General features: G+C 52.0%; 1 pseudogene; it reads right to left on the bottom strand.

Annotated features, from left to right (window-relative positions):
* LOC113408067 overlaps positions 1-17,783 on the bottom strand; it is a 79,254-nt pseudogene that overhangs the window by 44,943 nt on the left and 16,528 nt on the right.

The following is a 17,783-nucleotide window of genomic DNA, read 5'->3' as shown; positions in this document are numbered from 1 at the left end:
AAAGTATTTCACTTAGGAAGGAACAATCAGTTGCACACCTACAAAATGGGAAATGACTGTCTAGGAAGGAGTACTGTGGAAAGGGATCTGGGGGTCATAGTGGATCACAAGCTAAATATGAGTCAACAGTATAACACTTGCAAAAAAAGCAAATATCTTTCTGGGATGTATTAGCAGGAGTATTGTAAGCAAGACACAAGAAGTAATTCTTCTGCTCTACTCTGCGCTGAATAGGCCTCAACTGGAGTATTGTGTCCAGTTCTGGGTGCCACATTTCAGGAAAGATGTGGTCAAATTGGAGAAAGTCCACAGAAGAGCAACAAAAATGATTAAAGGTCTAGAAAAAATGACCTATGAGGGAAGATTGAAAAAATTGGGTTTGTTTAGTCTGGAGAAGAGAAGACTGAGAGGGGACATGATAACAGTTTTCAAGTACATAAAAGGTTGTTACAGGGAGGAGGGAAAAATTGTTCTTCTTAACCTCTGAGGATAGGACAAGAAGCAATGGGCTTAAATTGCAGCAAAGGCGGTTTAGGTTGGACATTAGGAAAAATTTCCTGTCAGGGTGGTTAAGCACTGGAATAACTTGCCTAGGGAGTTTGTGAAATCTCCATCACTGGAGATTTTTAAGAGCAAGTTAGAGAAACAGCTGTCAGGGATGGTCTAATACTTAGTCCAGCCATGACTGCAGGGGACTGGACTAGATGACCTCTCGAGGTACCTTCCAGTCCTATGATTCTATGAATCTTTAACAACTCCTGGTGTACATTACAGTCATCCTGGGGAAGCAACATCCCCCCCTCCCGAGGCTGCCTCATCAGGGAAGAGGAAGAGGAGGCCAGCACCGGCTGTGGATGCTCTTCCTTCCTTTCTGCACTAGCAGAATCCTCTTTAGCCAGCTCCAGCAGTTCAGTACCAGGCTCAGTACTAGAGTCCGGACCAGATGCCGCCTGATGGGACGGTGCCGCCCTTCTTTCCGAGGTGACCAAATAGGAGTGCCTGGAAACTGGAGGAAAACCCCAGGGGTTCCAAAAGGGCCATTGGACAGTGAAGGTCTCCAGTGATCTTCTGGTCACTTGATGTTACTCCTGTGCCCGGGTCCATGGAAGGGTGGAAAAGGAGTAGCAGCAAAAGCGGCTCCTCAGATAGGAGAAATAGAATCCGATCTCTGACTTGGAAGAGGATGCGTGTGTCCAGTGATCATTGGGTGCCATTCCCGCCAGTGCTGGAGACCGGTGCAGTGGGGGAGAGGTTTGCACAGTGGCCAGCATAGCTGGTTCCCCTTTTGACAGCACCGAAGGGCGCCGTACTGAACATTGAAATGACCCAGCGGGTTCACACCTGTCCACCAGCACCAATAATGCCAACTCCTGAACTGTCGACAGTACCGGTACTGACAGCAAGAGAAGGTCCCTGGCAATAGCAAAGGCCTCCAGGGTGGCCAGTACTGAGATAGTAGAGGTACTGCGCGGGGCTGCAGTTACAGAAGGCTCTTCTGGTGCCAGAGTTGATGGTGGTTGTCTTGATGCTGGAGTCAAAGGTGCTGCTTCTGCAGTACCGAGGCAGAGGAGTGCTTTGGCTCAGAACGTACTCTACTCTGAACCCCATGCCTGGCTGTCTTCAGTGCCGGGAATTACCCCCTTTCGGATGGCTGTTTCTTATGCCTGTTTCTAGGCACTGGGGATGGTGATTGGTGTCGGGACTCCAGTACGGTAGCAACGCTCCTTACTGACACCGAGGCACTTGGTGCTGAGTCTGACCAGCCTGACTCAGATGCGGTCTCAGTGCCGCCTCCATGAACAGGAACTTGAGCCAGGCCTCACAATTCTTTGTGCTAGGCTTAAAGTCCTTGCAGATCTGTCAATGGTCCCCAATATGAGCTTCTCCCAGGCACCTCAAGCAGCTGGAATGTAGGTTGCTCAGGGGCACAACTTGGTTGCAGGAGGTGCAGGGCTTAAAGCTAAATCACGATAACTAATTTACTAAACGTCACTAAAATTAACTCACATGAGCTAAAACGAACTATGACTCACTATGTACAATAACAAGAAAGGCCACTGAGAGAACTAGCAGATGCCAGGAGAGCGGTTCCAGCAACCGTCTCAGGTGGTAAGAAGGAGCTGAGGGGCGTGGGGTCGGCTGGGCACTTTATACCAGTGCTAACAGCGCACAGCAGCAGAGGGTGCTCGAGCTGCCCTGACAGGTCCCACTGAGGGAAAAATTTCTGGTGACCATGCGTGGGGTTCGCACATCTCTAGAGTGGAATGCGTATGGGCATCACCTGGAGAAGAATCCCCCTTTCCCGGCAGCTCTAGCCGGGCTAATGCACAAATATTGTGTCAGTTACGGGGCTGGCTGCTCCTCTGTTCCCTCGCTGAGTGACTCTTCAGGCCTTCCCCTCTCAGACCAGCCCTGGGCTACAGCCCCCCGTGGACTGGCCGTGCTGACCCCCAGCAGGTCTGGACTTGGTACCTGCAGTTCCACCCACTGGAGCAGTGACCAGCCATGACGGCAGTGACTCAAAGAGCTTCTTACACAGTCTTGTTTGATCTCAACAGCAGGAGCCAGGCACAGCCAGAGAACAGGGTTTAACAGTAACACAGCTCCTTGTAGGTCTACCTCATCCCTAGACCTAGGCAGCCTGTCCTACCCCAAGCCCTCACCTCTGGGGCTGGGGCTGTCTGCTCCCCACAGTCTCTGCCTCCCACTCCCCGTCCTTCCGGGTGTCTGTCAGTGCAGTGCAAGGGCTCTGTTCCCTCCTGGGTCCTGAGCCTGGTTCATCACTGGGTGGCTCAGCAGGGGGCCAAAGGGGATGTCACAGTGGCTGGCTCTGCAGTGTCTCTTATCCCTTGCAGTTTTTGCCAGGAGGTGGGGGCGGGGGAGCAGCCAACCCTGGCTCGAATTAACCCCTTAACCCCTTGTGTTCATGCAGTGACCCCTGCACAACAAACAGAGCAAACAATGTTCAGAGGTTATTACAGGGTAGCTCCAAACCCATCACACCCAGTGATTCTCATTTGTTCCCCTAACTCCCGGCGCCAGGGTGGAAATGGCTGGTTTGGGTGCTGGCTACACCAGGAGAACAGTGTTCTCACACCATAACACCTCCCTGGGGTTCACTTCCAACAGCTACAGGGAGTTAAAATGCCCATGGCACAGGCGGCCTTGTCTCCACTGGGATCTGAGGCTGAGAGCGCTGTCTGATCCCAGCCGGCTCATCGCACACACACCTTTCACCTAGTGCGGACCGAGCATTTGTGGGTAGCGGTGCCCAGCGCTCCCTGCCCCCCATTCGCTGCTGGGTCCCATCACAACCTGCACTAAACCAACAGCCAGACACTAGGGTTTAAATGCAGCACACCCAGCAGTAAAGCCAGACACGGTGCACAGGGTCATTGGGGTCACACTTTACAGCTCCACACCACAGGCTAGAAACTTACTTTTTATTTGCTTTAAACCAAAACTGAGATTCTCCCACAATCCCAGGAGCTGGGTCTTTAAAGGAAACAGCAAATACCGTGTGTCATGGATCCATAGGTCTAGTGCTCTGGAACAGTCCCTGGGAGGTCCCTTTTAGTGTGTCAGCCCATGTAGGGTTACACTCTCCGTAGGGTAACCCACTTGGCTTCACAGTCTCCTGGGACCAATTCTCAGAGCTTTCAGCCCCCCTGGCTTCATGCTGTGAGCTCCCCTCAGTGAGTCCGTCTGAGCTGGACACCTGGGGGAGACTTGCACACCAAAAGGAAGCAATGCACCCCCGACTCCCTGGCTCTGGAGTGACTCTCAGCCAGCATTGTAACAGCGGGGGGTTTATTAGGTGTTTAGAACACAGTGTAGGAAGTTGTTAGTTAACACAGAGAATCGAAAGTTCCAGCATAATCTATCTGGGTCAGTCCAGACTCCAGAGACATCAGACCCTTCTTTAGTCCCAGTCCAGGAGCTTCTCTCTGCCTTCAACAGCCCAAATTTAACAACCCCACCTGGCCCCTCCCCCATCCTTTATCCTCAGGCTGGTCACACCCAGCTGGCTTCCCAAGGTGGATGGGGCCATCCATGGTCATTTGTTGCTAGGTGCCGAATAGCAGGCAATTGGAGCGGCCATTGTCTTCTGAGAGTCTCCAGGCGCAGGCAGCTGGGCACCAGTCACACCTGTGTCTCTGGGCCTCTGCAAAGAGCAAACACCCTTCCCCCTCCCCCCACCTAGTTAACCATGTACCACATGGGGGAAACTGAGGCACACACCATCTTTATCCAAAATATTATGAAAAATTCTCACTCTGTGACACCATGAGACTTGACAACGCTGCAGCTGGCAGCCTGTTCTCCTCCTGCACCCCAGCCCCCTTGCTATAATTTCCAACAGCGTCTGAACCTCCCCATGTCCTTTTTCCATGAGAAGCTTCTGCAGCATCATCCATCGTCCCTGCTGCCCCATGAGCCCAGCCAGCCCTGCTAGAGCCCAGGGGAGGGCTCCGGTGGTTGGGGGCGGGTTCAGCCCTCGGGGTGCTTCTCAGTGTGAGGATTTCACAACCCAGTCTGATACACAGAGGGCCCAGTCCTGTCACCCACTCACACAGCCTGAGGCTGGCAGGAGCAGTGTGTGTGTGTCTGCGATGGGAGTGACTCAGCGCTACTGCGAGACCCTTCCTCCCTGCATCCCCCAACCAATTTATATTGAATTTCCTACATTTAACAGTCACGTTAACACAGTTCTCTCCAATCAGCACATTCCGATGTAACTGGGGGTCTGGGTCAAAGTGTTACCACGAATCGCTGCAGTTTTCCTTTGAGTTCAGGGGGGAGAAAACTTCTGACATGTCGCCATTTCCCCACATTCCCTGCGGGGCAAGGTTCTTTCCCAGGTGTCTGCGTTTGAGTCTGATTCCCCTGTCGTATTTCCTGGCCCTGGTATCCCTGGAACAAGAGTCAGCTGCAGAGACCCCTCGGGAGTCAAGTTCTGAGCGTTTTTCTCTGTGTGATTCCCTTTGCCCCATGGGAGGGATCCAGACCTCAGGATTTTGATGTTTCTTTTCCCCCTTCTCTTTGGGGGCTGTTTGCAGTTGTGGATGCTCCTGCTCTGTTTTATTCCCCATCCTCAACTTGGGAAGCAGGTCAGTGGGTAGATGCTTTTGGATTTATTGTATCCCACATGAGCTGTTTTATTTCACTTCCTTGTCTCTAGGGCCGAGTGCTGGCCAGGTGCTGAGGTTGTTTCTTCGGTTGCATGTGGCTCTGTGATTTTTCCTGCCCCTTCCTGTCCCTGAGAGCAGGGGGTTGTGCAGAGGCTGTGGGATCTCCCTGACTAACAGACCCACTAACTCCTAATTTCTGTGGAAATCCTAGTCGCTGGGGGGGCAGATGCTGAGGGGTTTTCCCTGGTCCCTCCCCTCAGCGTGACCAGGGCTGAGGAACGGGAGCAATGTCTCAGAACCTTCCACAGGAATCTCCAGGAAAAGGCCATTGTACTGACACTATAGAACGAGAGTCTCCCCCCTTCTAGATCCAGATACACCCCAACCACTTTCAGTGTCACACCCCAGTTCCAGATCACAGTGTCAGCCTCCCTGGGGTGATACCGCCCCCCAGATCTCCCCAGTGCCCAGCACCCCCCTCGGGAGGTCTCTCCAGTCTCTCCTGTCTCACTCTGTCCCTCACAGTCTCACTCAGCACCCCCAACCCCCAGTCCAGTGTGTCCCCCACCTCCCAGTACCCCCTGCAAACCCCATCTTTAAAGGTATGTCTTTACTAGCAATGTTAAAGTTCTGCCTCAGCAGCGCTTTAACGTGGCTGTGTAGTTGTGGCACCAGCGCTAGGAGAGAGCTCTCCCAGCGCTGTAAAAAACCCAACCCCAAGAGGGGTGTAGCTCCCAGCGCTGGTGCGCTGTCTACACTGATGCTTTACGGCACTGAAACTTGCAGCGCTCAGGGGGTGTTTTTTCACACCCCTGAGTGAGAAAGTTGCAGTGCTATAAAGTGCCAGTGTAGACAAGGCCTAAAGCATAATGATTCCTAGACACAAACCCCTCCTCCCCCAGGGCTATCAGGGATCCAGATAAGCCAGCCAGCCATGGAGATCTGGGGTCATGTTAGACTCTTCTGCCATCCCCAGAGACGGTGATTTCAGGGTGTTGCCAAACTGGCTCCAGGGTGATGCGGACTGGGGAGAGAAACCAAAATATCCCCATTAGCCATGGGTCCATCAGGGATGCCACGATCTCACAGGAGAGATTCCAGCCAGCACAGCCGGAGTGAAGAACAGAGTATCAAGGTTGGGGTGACTAGAGGGACTGGCACCACTAGCCTGGATCCGGCCAGGAGCTTCAGGGATGTGGCTGGGCCTGGTCCATGAGCTGGTGGGGAGGTGGGAGGAGCTGGAATGGGGGTTGGGCTCCTTGCTTCCTCTCACTCCCCCCTGCACAGGATCTGTCCCTGAGAGGCGCTAGGGCTCTGGGGGTCCATGGAAGGTGCCCAGGGGGTGAAGGCTCTGCAGGCTGCGGGGGGAGGGCTGAGTGGGGCTGTTGGGGAAGCTGGGATAGGGATGGATCATCGCTGAAGGGCCAATGGGAGATGGGGGGGGCATTAGGACTAGCTGAGGGGGGGATTGCAAGGGAGCTGCCCGCAGGTGAGACTTACAGTTCAGGGCAGCGTGTTCAGGACCATTTGCAGCATCCAGCCCCACGGCTCTGCAGCCAGCGCACGCCCTGCCCCACCTGCCCCATGGGGACCCCACACCTCTGACAGCTCAGCTATGTAACGCTGATACAGCTCAGTTCTGGGGCCCCTACCAGTGACCTAGTATGTATGGTGTGTGCGAGGTCACGCTGTGCAGAGGACACAATTCAGAGCCCAGGGCAGCACTGAGCAAGACAGAGCCGCTGACATCTGGCCGGTGAGATTGCAGGTGCCTAATGCCACCATTAGCTGCAGGTCGGGATTGAGGGGCTCTGACAGAGCTGTGGGCCTGGGGAGTCATGGGCGGGGATAGCAGGGGGCTGCAGGTGGGGATTGAGAGTCACAAGCAGACCTGTGTGTGTAGGAGCCCAAGGCTGGGATTTTGGGAGGCTGCAGGGGGCACAACGGGATCCAGCCAAGCTGGGTGCAGGCAGCCCCCAGCATTGGGGAGCAGGGATTGTGCAAGTCTGAACTGAAATGTCTTCACAGAACTGCACGGAGGAAGTTTGCGCAGCACCTAACCAAGGGCCAGTCTACACTAGAAGCGCTACCTCGGTGCTGCTGCACCACTGTGGTGTGTCTGGAGAAGATGCTTTATGCTGATGGGAGAGAGCTCCCCCGTCAGCGTAGCTAATTCAGCTCCCTTGTCTCTGTCGGTGGAAGAGCATCTGCCCCTGACATAGCGCAGTCCACACCTGTGCTTAGGTCGGTGCTTTTTGACACTCCTGAGCGATGTCAGTTATATCACCCTAAGCCCTAGTGTAGACCAGCCCCATGTCCTGCCATTCCCTGCGCACTAGAGTCACTTTCGGTCACTAAGCATGATACTGAAACCTGAGCTGTAAACTCTGCAGGTTTTGTTTATTTCCCGGGAACAGGGAGATGATCATGAAGGTGACTGAAATCCATACAGCGCGTGTGGTGACTTTCCTATCACATGACAGTGTGAAAGCCCAGACACACGTTTACTAGGGATTAGCCAAGTACCTGATTGCAAGAAATGGTCACTCACCCTGTGTAGGAACTGTGGTCCTTCGAGATGTGTCCCTATGGGTGCTCCACTCCCCGCCCTCCATCCCCTCTGCGTCAGCGTTCTCTGCTGGGAGCTTTGCAGCAGAGAAGGAACTGAGGGTGGTTTGCCCACCCAGCGCTATAGAACAAGGGCAGGGGGGATGAGGCGACTAGCACACACACATGGACTGAACAGACACTGCTAGGAGAAAGCTCCAATCAAAGGCACAAGGGGGCACTAGCTCACCTAGAGTGGAGCTCCTGCAGGGACATTAACCGAACCAACCCTTCTGAGATGCTGAAATGGGAAAGAGAAAAGAGTTAGACACAGAGACATGCTGTGTGATGCTGTCTGCTCCATAATGACTGGGGTTAGTTACAGACACATCCACAGCCACAGTCCCAGCCTCAATGCAGGAGCCAGCAGCTTTGAGAGGAGCAGGGCTGGAGGTTAGTGATACGTATCGACACGCAGCAGACCTGGGATTTGCAAAGCATCTCGCCTTGATGGAAGACATAGATCTGGATCCTGATACAGCTCTGACATTCTCAACCTTTCTGTCTCAGGGGAATTCCTTTTCTGTGTTACTGACAGCCCTTTGGAGCATCAAAGCTACAGACTCCAGGGATAAGCAGGGGATGGACATGCAGATGATTGGGGCTCAAATCTGGGATCTGGCCTTAGCAATAAAGCATGGAAACATGAGCCACGTTCTGGGAAATGGCCCAGAAGACCATGCACAGTGGCAGTCATCTATAGAAAGGGGCTGGCTTAGTGCTGCCTCCCCTGTGTTAGCTGCTCCTGCTGCCTGACTCTGGTCTGCTGGTAACATGACCTGCTATCTTCTCCTGACTCTCCGGCTGCCCTTCTGCATTGTTTTGATCTCTGATCTTCTGGTAGCCTGCCCTGGCTCCTGGCTGCTGATCCCTGTTCTGACCACTAGGCCTGACTGCCCACATCCTGGTTCTGACAGTCTGCATGGACAACATGGGCTACTGTTTTCCCCCAGACTAAGCAGCAGTTGCATTCCTGCAACTGTGCCATGATTTTTCTCTAGTGGAACATTTGGGGAACTGTCAGGCCCAATGGTTAAGATCCCATTCCTTTTGGTGGCCCCAGATAACCCCATTATACAGTCATTCATTGCCTCCTGTGATGTTTGTGCCTATGCCAAGATGACACACACACCTATGATCTTTTCCATTCCTTGGTCATCCTGTCTCAACTCTGGATGACTATCACTGTAGACTTTATTGTAGAAATTCATAGCAATACTGACAGTAGTGGACACTTTACCAAAACGGCTGTTTTTGTCCCCAGAACAGGCATATCCTATGCTGCAGGGATGGCCCAGCCATGTATAAGCCATGCAGTCCATCTCCATGGCCTTCCAGAACGCATCACTTCTGATCAGGGTCTCAGTTCATGGCCCGGTTCTCATGTGAGGCCCTTTGCCTGATGAGGACCTGTCAAGGCTGTATCCCCACCTTGAACTTTAGGGTACAAGTGTGGGGGCCTGCATGAGGACTTCTAAGCTTAACTACCAGCTTAGTTCTGGTCCACTGCCACCATTCCCTTCCCTGGCAAGCTTTTAGAAACTTTTCACCAATTCCCTGGTGAATACAGATCCAAACTCCTTGGATCTTAAACAAGGAGGAATTGACCCTTCCCCCCTCCTTCCTTTCACCAACTCCTGGTGAATACAGATCCAACTTCCTTGGATCTAAAAACAAGGAAAAATCAATCAGGTTCTTAAAAAGAAGGCTTTTAATTAAAGAAAAAGGTAAAAATCATCTCTGTAAAATCAGGATGGAAAATAACTTTACAGGGTAATCAAACTAAAAGAGCTCAGAGGACCCCCCTCTGTCTTAGGTTCAAAGTACAGCAAACAAAGATAAACACTCTAGTAAAAGGTACATTTACAAGTTGAGAAAACAAAGTAAAACTAAGACGCCTTGCCTGGCTTTTTACTTACAAGTTTGAAATATGAGAGACTTGTTTAGAAAGATGGGGAGAACCTGGATTGATGTCTGGTCCCTCTCAGTCCCAAGAGTGAACAACCCCTTAAAACAAAGAGCACACACAAAAGCCTTCCCCCCCCAAGATTTGAAAGTATCTTGTCCCCTTATTGGTCCTTTGGGTCAGGTGTCAGCCAGGTTACCCGAGCTTCTTAACCCTTTACAGGTAAAAGGATTTTGGAGTCTCTGGCCAGGAGGGATTTTATAGTACTGTACACAGGAGAGCTGTTACCCTTCCCTTTATAGCTATGACAGGACCCACACGTGTCTTTTCTCAATTTACCCTCCCAAGTCCAGTGTGCAAAAGCAAAAGCAAAAGCAAAAGACCAACCAGATCCTCGAACAGTAGCTGCGATGTTATGTCAGCCACCACCAGGGTGACTGGTCCTTGCTTCTCCCTTCTGCAGAGTTTCCATATAACAACATAGACCATACATCTGTGGATCAAAGACCGTTTTCCACTAACTAAAGGTACCACTCCTGATTCCACCTGCAATTACCTATGTCCTCTCCTGTCCCATCAACTTCAGACATAGTACAGCGAATTCCAGTTCCTTGATCTTCTTTTCCTCAGATGCTAAAATGGGAAAGAGAAAAGAGTTAGACACAGAGACAGGAGCTGTGTGATGCTGTGTGACCCATAACAACTGGTGTTAGTTACAGACACCCCACAGCCACACTTTTAGCCCCAAGGAGACAGCAGCTTTGATAGGAGCAGGGCTGGCGGTTAGTGATACGCACCAAGGCGCAGGACCACTGGGATTTGCAAAGCATCTAACTTTGACGGTAGACGTGGTTCTGGATCCTGATACAGCTCTGACATTCTCAACCTTCCGTCTAAGGGGGATTTCTTTTCTATGTTGCTAACAGCCCTTTGGAACATCAAAGCTCCAAGTGTAACTAGGGGATGCACGTGCAGTTGATAGGAGCTCACATCTGGAATCTGGCCTTGCCAACAAATCATGGAAATGTGAGCCACGTTATGGGGACTGGCCCAGAAGAGCTGCTCCCAGCAGTCATCTATAGAAAGTGGCTGGCCCCGCCTGCTACATCAGAACAATGTGAATTGGCATTGGATTGACACAGGCCAGGTGACACCTGTCTGTCTGACCAGACATGAGAGCAGGTACCCCTGCATCTGCTGCAGAGAGCTCACAGTGCTGCACTGAGACTGGGGTAACTAATGTGACTCTGATTTCAGCTGAAACTGTTCACATAGGCCTGCCCTGCAGTGCTGGTGCTTCTGGATCTGCTCAGCCCCGTCTGTGACCTGGGAGCCTCTGCCTGGGGGCTCTAATGGGGAGGTGGATGAACTTACCAATTGTCTCATGCAGCTTGGCGCACTCTGGGGAGAGAAGAAAAGGAGAGCTTCATGGGTTCAGTGTGGATCATTCTGAGCAGAGTGACATGGGGCTGTTCCAACCTTTGGGTACATCTAGACTGCAGCTGGGAGGGTGATAACAGTTTGGGCAGGCAGACATGCTAGCTCTGCTCGACCCCATGTGCTGTAAGTAGCAGGGTAGCACGTGCGGTAGCTTAGGCTAACCGCTCAAGTACAAGCTCTGGAGTTATTGTCCACCCCTAGAGACTTGGGGTCACATCCTTTCCCATCTCATAGTGTAACAATGTGGGTGATTGTGCTCATGATCAGAGTGCTCCTCACAGAGCCCAGACAGCTCTGTTGGACTTGGAAGCTCTGGTCATTCAAGGCCTAGCCTAGAAGTTGGGAAAGCAGGACAGGACTGAGAAGCTGAGGGCTGGGATAGCAGGGAAGCTGTGGGTGGGGATGGAGGGATGCAAACAACAGAGCTGAGGCAGGGGGAGGAAGCCCAGGGAGGGGACAGTAGGAGGCTGCAGGAAGTGGAGGTGTTTACCCCATGGGGACCCCCTCCACAGCTCAGTTTCGGGCTCCTACCAGTGACCAGAGCTTGATAACAGATGGCTGTGGCTCAGGATTTAGGGGCACCAGCAGAGCTGGGTGTGTGGGATCCCAGGGCTAGGATAGCAAGGGGCTGCAGGTGAGCACTGCAGGGACCAGCAGAGCTGTGTACATGCAGGGAGCCCATCACTGGGATAGCAGGGATTTTGAAGGTCAGAACTGAGATATAGCCACAGAACTGCAAGGAGGAAGTTTACCCAAACCCTGATTAAATGCCAATAATCATAGAACTATAAAAGATTAGGGTTGGAAGAGACGTCAGGAGGTCATCTAGTCCAGCCCCCTGTTCAAAGCAGGACCAACCCCAACTAAATCAACCCAGCCAGGCCTCTGTCAAGCCATGCCTTAAAAACCTTTAAGGATGGAGATTCCACCACCTCCCTGGGTAACCCATTCCAGTGCTTCACCACCCTCCTAGTGAAAAAGTTTTTTCCTAATATCCAATCTAAACCTCCCCCACTGCAACTTGAGACCATTACTCCTGTTCTGTCATCTGCCACCACTGAGAACAGCCGAGCTCCATTCACTTTGGAACCCCCCGTTCAGGTAGTTGAAGGCTGCTATCAAATCCCCCCTCACTCTTCTCTTCTGCAGACTAAACAAGCCCAGTTCCCTCAGCCTCTCCTCATAAGTCATGTGCCCCAGAACCCTGATAATTTTTGTTGCCCGCCCGTGGAGTTTCTCCAATTTGTCCACATCCTTTCTGTAGTGGGGGGCCCCAAAACTGGACGCAATACTACAGATGTGGCCTCACGAGAGCCGAATAGAGGGGAGTAATCACTTCCCTCGATCTGCTGGCAATGCTACTACTAATGCAGCCCAATATATTGTGAGCCTTCTTGGCAACAAGGGCACACTGCTGACTCATATCCAGCTTCTCATCCACTGTAATATCAAGGTCCTTTTCTGCAGAACTGCTGCTTAGCCATATGCACTATAAATAATTTAGTGCATCCATATGCACTAAATTCACTCTCTGTCATTAAGGATGATACTGAAATGTGAGCTGTAAACACTGCGGTGTTTGAATATTTCCAGGGCCGGGGAGATGATCGTGAAGGTGACTGAAGTCCATACTTTTGTGTGTGGTGATTTTCATATCTCGTTATAGCATGAAAGCAGAGACACACATTTACTAGGGATTATCCAAGTACCTGATTCCAGCTGCTTGTTCTTATTCTCCTCAGATGCTGAAATGGGGAAGAGAGAAGAGTTAGACACAGAGACGCGCTGTGTGATGCTGTGTGCCCCATAATGACTGGGGTTATTTTCAGACACCCCACAGCCACACTCCCAGCCCCAGTGGAGGAACCAGCAGACTGATGGTTAGTGATATGCGCCAACACACAGGACCCTTGGGATTTGGAAAGCATCTAACCTTGATGGAAGACGTGGGTCTGGATCCTGATACAGCTCTGACATTCTCAGCCCTTCTGTCTAAGGTGAATTCCTTTTCTGTGTTACTAACAGCCCTTCGGAACATCAAAGCTACATGCTCCAGGTGTAATGTGCAGCTGATAGGAGCTCACATCTGGGATCTGGCTTTGGCAACAAAGCATGGAAACATGAGCCATGTTCTGGGGACTGGCCCATAAGAGCTGCACTCCAGCAGTCATGTATAGAAAATGGCTGACCCCTCCTGCTGCATCAGAACAATGTGATTGGCATTGGATTGACACAAGCCAGGTGACACCTGTCCATCTAACCAGACATGAGAGCAGGTACCCCTGCGTCTGCTGCAGAGAGCTCACAGTGCTGCCATGGGACTGGGGGAACTAATGTGACTCTAATTTCAGCCTGAACTATTCACTCAGCCCTGCCCTGCGGTGTCGGTGCTTTTGGATCTGCTCAGCCCCATGTGTGACCTGGGAGCCTCTGCCTAGGGGTTTGTAGCGGGGTGGTTACCCGCTCCTGCCCTGAGGGGCTTACAACAGTCCAGGAGAGGGCTGTGGCAGAAAGAAAAGCAGCTATGCTGATAGGGGAAGCAGGCACAGCTGGGGCCACGCCCGAAACCGACCACAGCTGGCCCTTATAAAAGGGCTGTGAGCCAGATGCTCAGACAGACACACTCTCTCTTGCTTCTTAGAGGGAGGGACCTGGCTGCAAGGAGCTGAGAAGGTACCTGGAGTGGAGCAGGGCTGGGGGAAGGCCAAGGGGAGCTGGGGAGCTCCAGCCTGGAAACCCCCCAGGCTGCGGACTAGCCTAAGGCCTACTGGGTAGAGGGGTTACAGGGGGCAGCCCATGGGTAGGCAGAGGCAGCAGGTCCAAACCCCCTTGCCTGTGATGAGTGGCTGATACATGGCAGTCTGCCCAGGGAGTGGGGCTAAGCGATAACTGGCAGTAGCCAAGACTGAGGCGAGGTGGGGATAGTGGGTGGGGCGTTCCCCTGGGTGGGGAGACCCCGAGACTGTGGGTTTACGGCCAGGGGGCAGAACCCAGAGTAAAGGGGCACCAGGGTCCAGGAGGGACTCAGTCCCAGCGGCAAGCAGGACACCGGCCTGCAGAGCGCGCTCCGGAGGCTGGAAGAGCTAATTCCCTGAGAGACCAGCAGGAGGCGCCGCCGGGTGAGTCTGCGCACCGTTACAGGGCTGTAATGGGGAGGTGGATGAACTTACCAATTGTCTCACGCAGCTCCTGGCGCTCTGGGGAGAGAAGAAAAGGAGACCATCATGGGTTCAGTGTGGGGCATTCCGAGCACAGTCCCATGGGGCTCTTCCAAACTTGGGTACATCTCCACTGCTGCTTGGAGGGTGCTTCCCAGTTCGGGCTGGCAGAGACATGTTACTTCTGCTTAAGCCAATGTGCTAAAGTAGCAGAGTGGCACATGCAGTATCTTGGGCTGGCCACTCAACTACAAACCTGTTCAGATCTGCAGGGTGCATAGTAGGGCAGCTACCCTGAGCCGCTGCTCCTGATACTCCTAGCTACATGGCTATTATTGGCATTGTCTGATGGGGCTGCCAACAACGGCATGTGGCTCACTGGAGACTGCCAGGAGGAAAAATCCCCAACTGCTGGAGATGGGACACTAGATGGTACGGCCTCTCAGTTACTAAAGAGTATTCTTTCACAGGTGTCTGGCTGGTAGTTCTTGCCTACACCACTACCCCGATATAACGCTGTCCTCAGGAGCCAAAAATTCTTACAGCGTTATAGGTGAAACCGCGTTATATAGAACTTGCTGTGATCCACCGGAGTGCACAGCCCCGCCCCTCCAGAGCGCTGATTTACCGCATTATATTCAAATTCATGTTATATCGGGGTAGAGGTGTATATCCTCAGGGTCTAACTGATCACCATATTTGGGGTCGGGAAGGAATTTCCCCCCGGTCAGATTGGCCGAAACTCTGGGGGGTTTTTCACCTTCCTCTGCAGCATGGGGCACGGGTCACTTACCAGTTTAAACTAGTGCAAATGGTGAATTCTCTGTAACTTGAAATCTTTAAATCATGATTTGAGAACTTCAGTAACTCAGCCAGAGGTTGGGGGTCTTTTACAGGAGTGGGTGGGTGAAGTTCAGTGGCCTGTGATGTGTAGGAGGTCAAACTAGATGCTCATGATGGTCCAATCTGACCTTAAAGTCTATGATTCTATGAGTCTGTGAACAGCACGGCCGTCGAGTGTGGAACACTCATCTGCAGGACTCGCAGGAGCCAGTGTCTTCCAGCCCCACACCCAGTGACTTGTTAACAGTCCCCAGCATGTGAAGCTCTGACAGAGGATTCCAGTCCTGGGATCTGATTGGTGGAACTCCAGGAGTCCTGATTGGTTCCCTGCTTCTATTTAAACCAAGCACAGGACCAGGAAGTCACCAGTGCAACTGGCCTTCCTCTGTTTAGTGCTGCCTTCCCTTTGCTAGCTGCTCCTGCTGCTTGACTCTGATCTCCTGGTAACATGACCTGCTGCCTCCTGACTCTCCGGCTGCCCTTCTGCACTATCTCAGTCTCTGTTCTTCTGGTAGCCTGGCCTGGCCTGGCTCCTGGCTTCTGACCTCTGTTCTGACCACTGGGCCTGACCACCCCTGTCCCAGTTGTGACCTTCTGCACAGACCACATAGGCTACAGGAGTGGGCCTGGTGCTGGGAGAATGGATTCAGCTACCCAACTGCCCTCTGGAGCACCAGACATGCTATAGTGGGCCGCCCGCCTTCAGGCAGACACCAAGCCCTGCAGGCTCGGGCTACCCACCTGACCTTGCAGAACCAGCTATTGCAGAAGTGAGTAAGACAGCTGTGAATGGAAAATGCCACTCTCCAGCCACAGCCCATGGAGCCCTGTTCTCTGATACATCTGCCTGAACGGTTAGATGGTAACTGCCAGCAATTCCGGGAGGTTATAACCAATGTCACTTTCGGTTCATGATGCGTCCTCAGTCCTACCCTACTGATTGTGCAAAGGTGGTTATCAGCCTGGTATCAGGGAAGCCCAAGACTGGGCCTCCCCTTTCTGGAGGGCAAATCCCGGTGCTATCAAACTGGGAAGTCTTCCTCTGAGCCACGTCACTTCTATTGGATGATCTGCACCAAGTTTGAACTGCTCAGGCTGTCCTAGGAAAGATCCCACAGGGGCAGGGCACCACAACCTTCTCTGCAGCTCATTTCCATCCCCTCCCTGCCAATACAGGTTGGTATCAGATATTCACTGATCATACCTATGAGTACATATGAAGGGTAAAAGTCTTAAACCAACTGCACCTCCCTTGGGCCCTATTTTTCTCAAGATTTGATTTCATCATCACATATTGTCCCAGAACGAAAAACAGCAAGGCCGAAGCCCTGTGCCGTAACATTCACAGCACAGCTCCTCACCAGGATACACTCGCATTGATACCCTCTACCTCTGCCTCAGGAATTCCACCTGATGAACAAATCATTGTCAACAAACAGCACAACTCCCAGAAAGGGATCAGGAACAGGAGAGGAACATTTTTGTGTTCTTCCAGGCCCAGCACCAGTTGTGGTCTGCCATGATTTTTTTCTAGTGGAACACTTGGGGAACTGTAAGACCTGATGGTTAATATCCCGTCCCTTTTGGTGGCCCCGGATGTGCCCCATAATACAGTCATTCATTGCCTCCTGTGATATTTGTGCCTATGCCAAGATGACACACACCCAGAGGTCTCCTCCATCCCTTAGACATCCTATCTCAACCTTGGGCAGCTATTGTGTGAACTTTATTGTAGAATTACCGGAGTCCAACAAATTCACAGTAATACGGACAGTAGCGGAACACTTTCCTAAAAGGGCCCCATTTGTCTCCTGCATGGGCGTACCCTCCGCTGAAGGGATGGTCCAACTATATATAAACTGCAGTCCGCCTCCATGACTTTCCAGAACCCATCATCTCTGATCAGTGGCCTCAATTCATGGCCTGGTTCTGGTGCCTTTTGCCTGATGAGGGTCCACACATCTCTTCTCTCTGCATACTCTCCAACATCCAGGACGAACCAGATCCTTGAACAGTAGCTGTGATGTTACATCAGCCACTACCAGGGTGATTGGTCCTCCCTTCTCCCTTCTGCAGAGTTTGCATATAAAAACATAGACCATTCATCCATGGATCAAAGACCATTTTCCACCAACTAAGGGTACCACTCCTGATTCCACCTGCAATTACCTATGTCTTCTCCTATCCCAGCCTCCTCAGTCCCTAGTACAGTGGATTTATCAGGCCCATGAGGCATGTATAGGCAAGTGTAGACTATAAATGGTACACAGACCATCAGTGACAGCAAGGCCTCACCTACTCAGTGGGACAAAATGTATGGCTCCCCATGGAGCATCTCCATACAGACAGATCCACTCACAAGTTGGCTTTTCAGTTCCTTGGCCCCTTTAGGATCCAGCAATAGGTGAACTCAGTCATTTTTGAACATCAACTACCCCACTCACAGGAGTTTCACCCAGTGTTTCATGTCTCACTTTTGAAATCCTACCTGGAAAACCCTTGATTACCTGTTCTGTTCATTCCCTCTGGGGCATCTGGCACTGGCCACTGTCGGTAGACAGGATACTGGGCTAGATGGACCTTTGGTCTGACCCAGTAGGGCCATTCTTATGTTCTTATGTTCTTTTGGCAGGCTTTGGTATCTTATCTGGGAGGGATACGGCCACCATCACAACAGAGGGCTGGTAAAAAATATAC

Source organism: Terrapene carolina, unplaced genomic scaffold, assembly GCF_002925995.2.
Source record: "Terrapene carolina triunguis isolate 2854851 unplaced genomic scaffold, T_m_triunguis-2.0 Scaffold720, whole genome shotgun sequence".
NCBI lineage: Eukaryota > Metazoa > Chordata > Testudines > Emydidae > Terrapene > Terrapene triunguis.
Note: the sequence above shows the minus strand (reverse complement) of the source record. Positions and strands in the feature narration are given on the sequence as shown.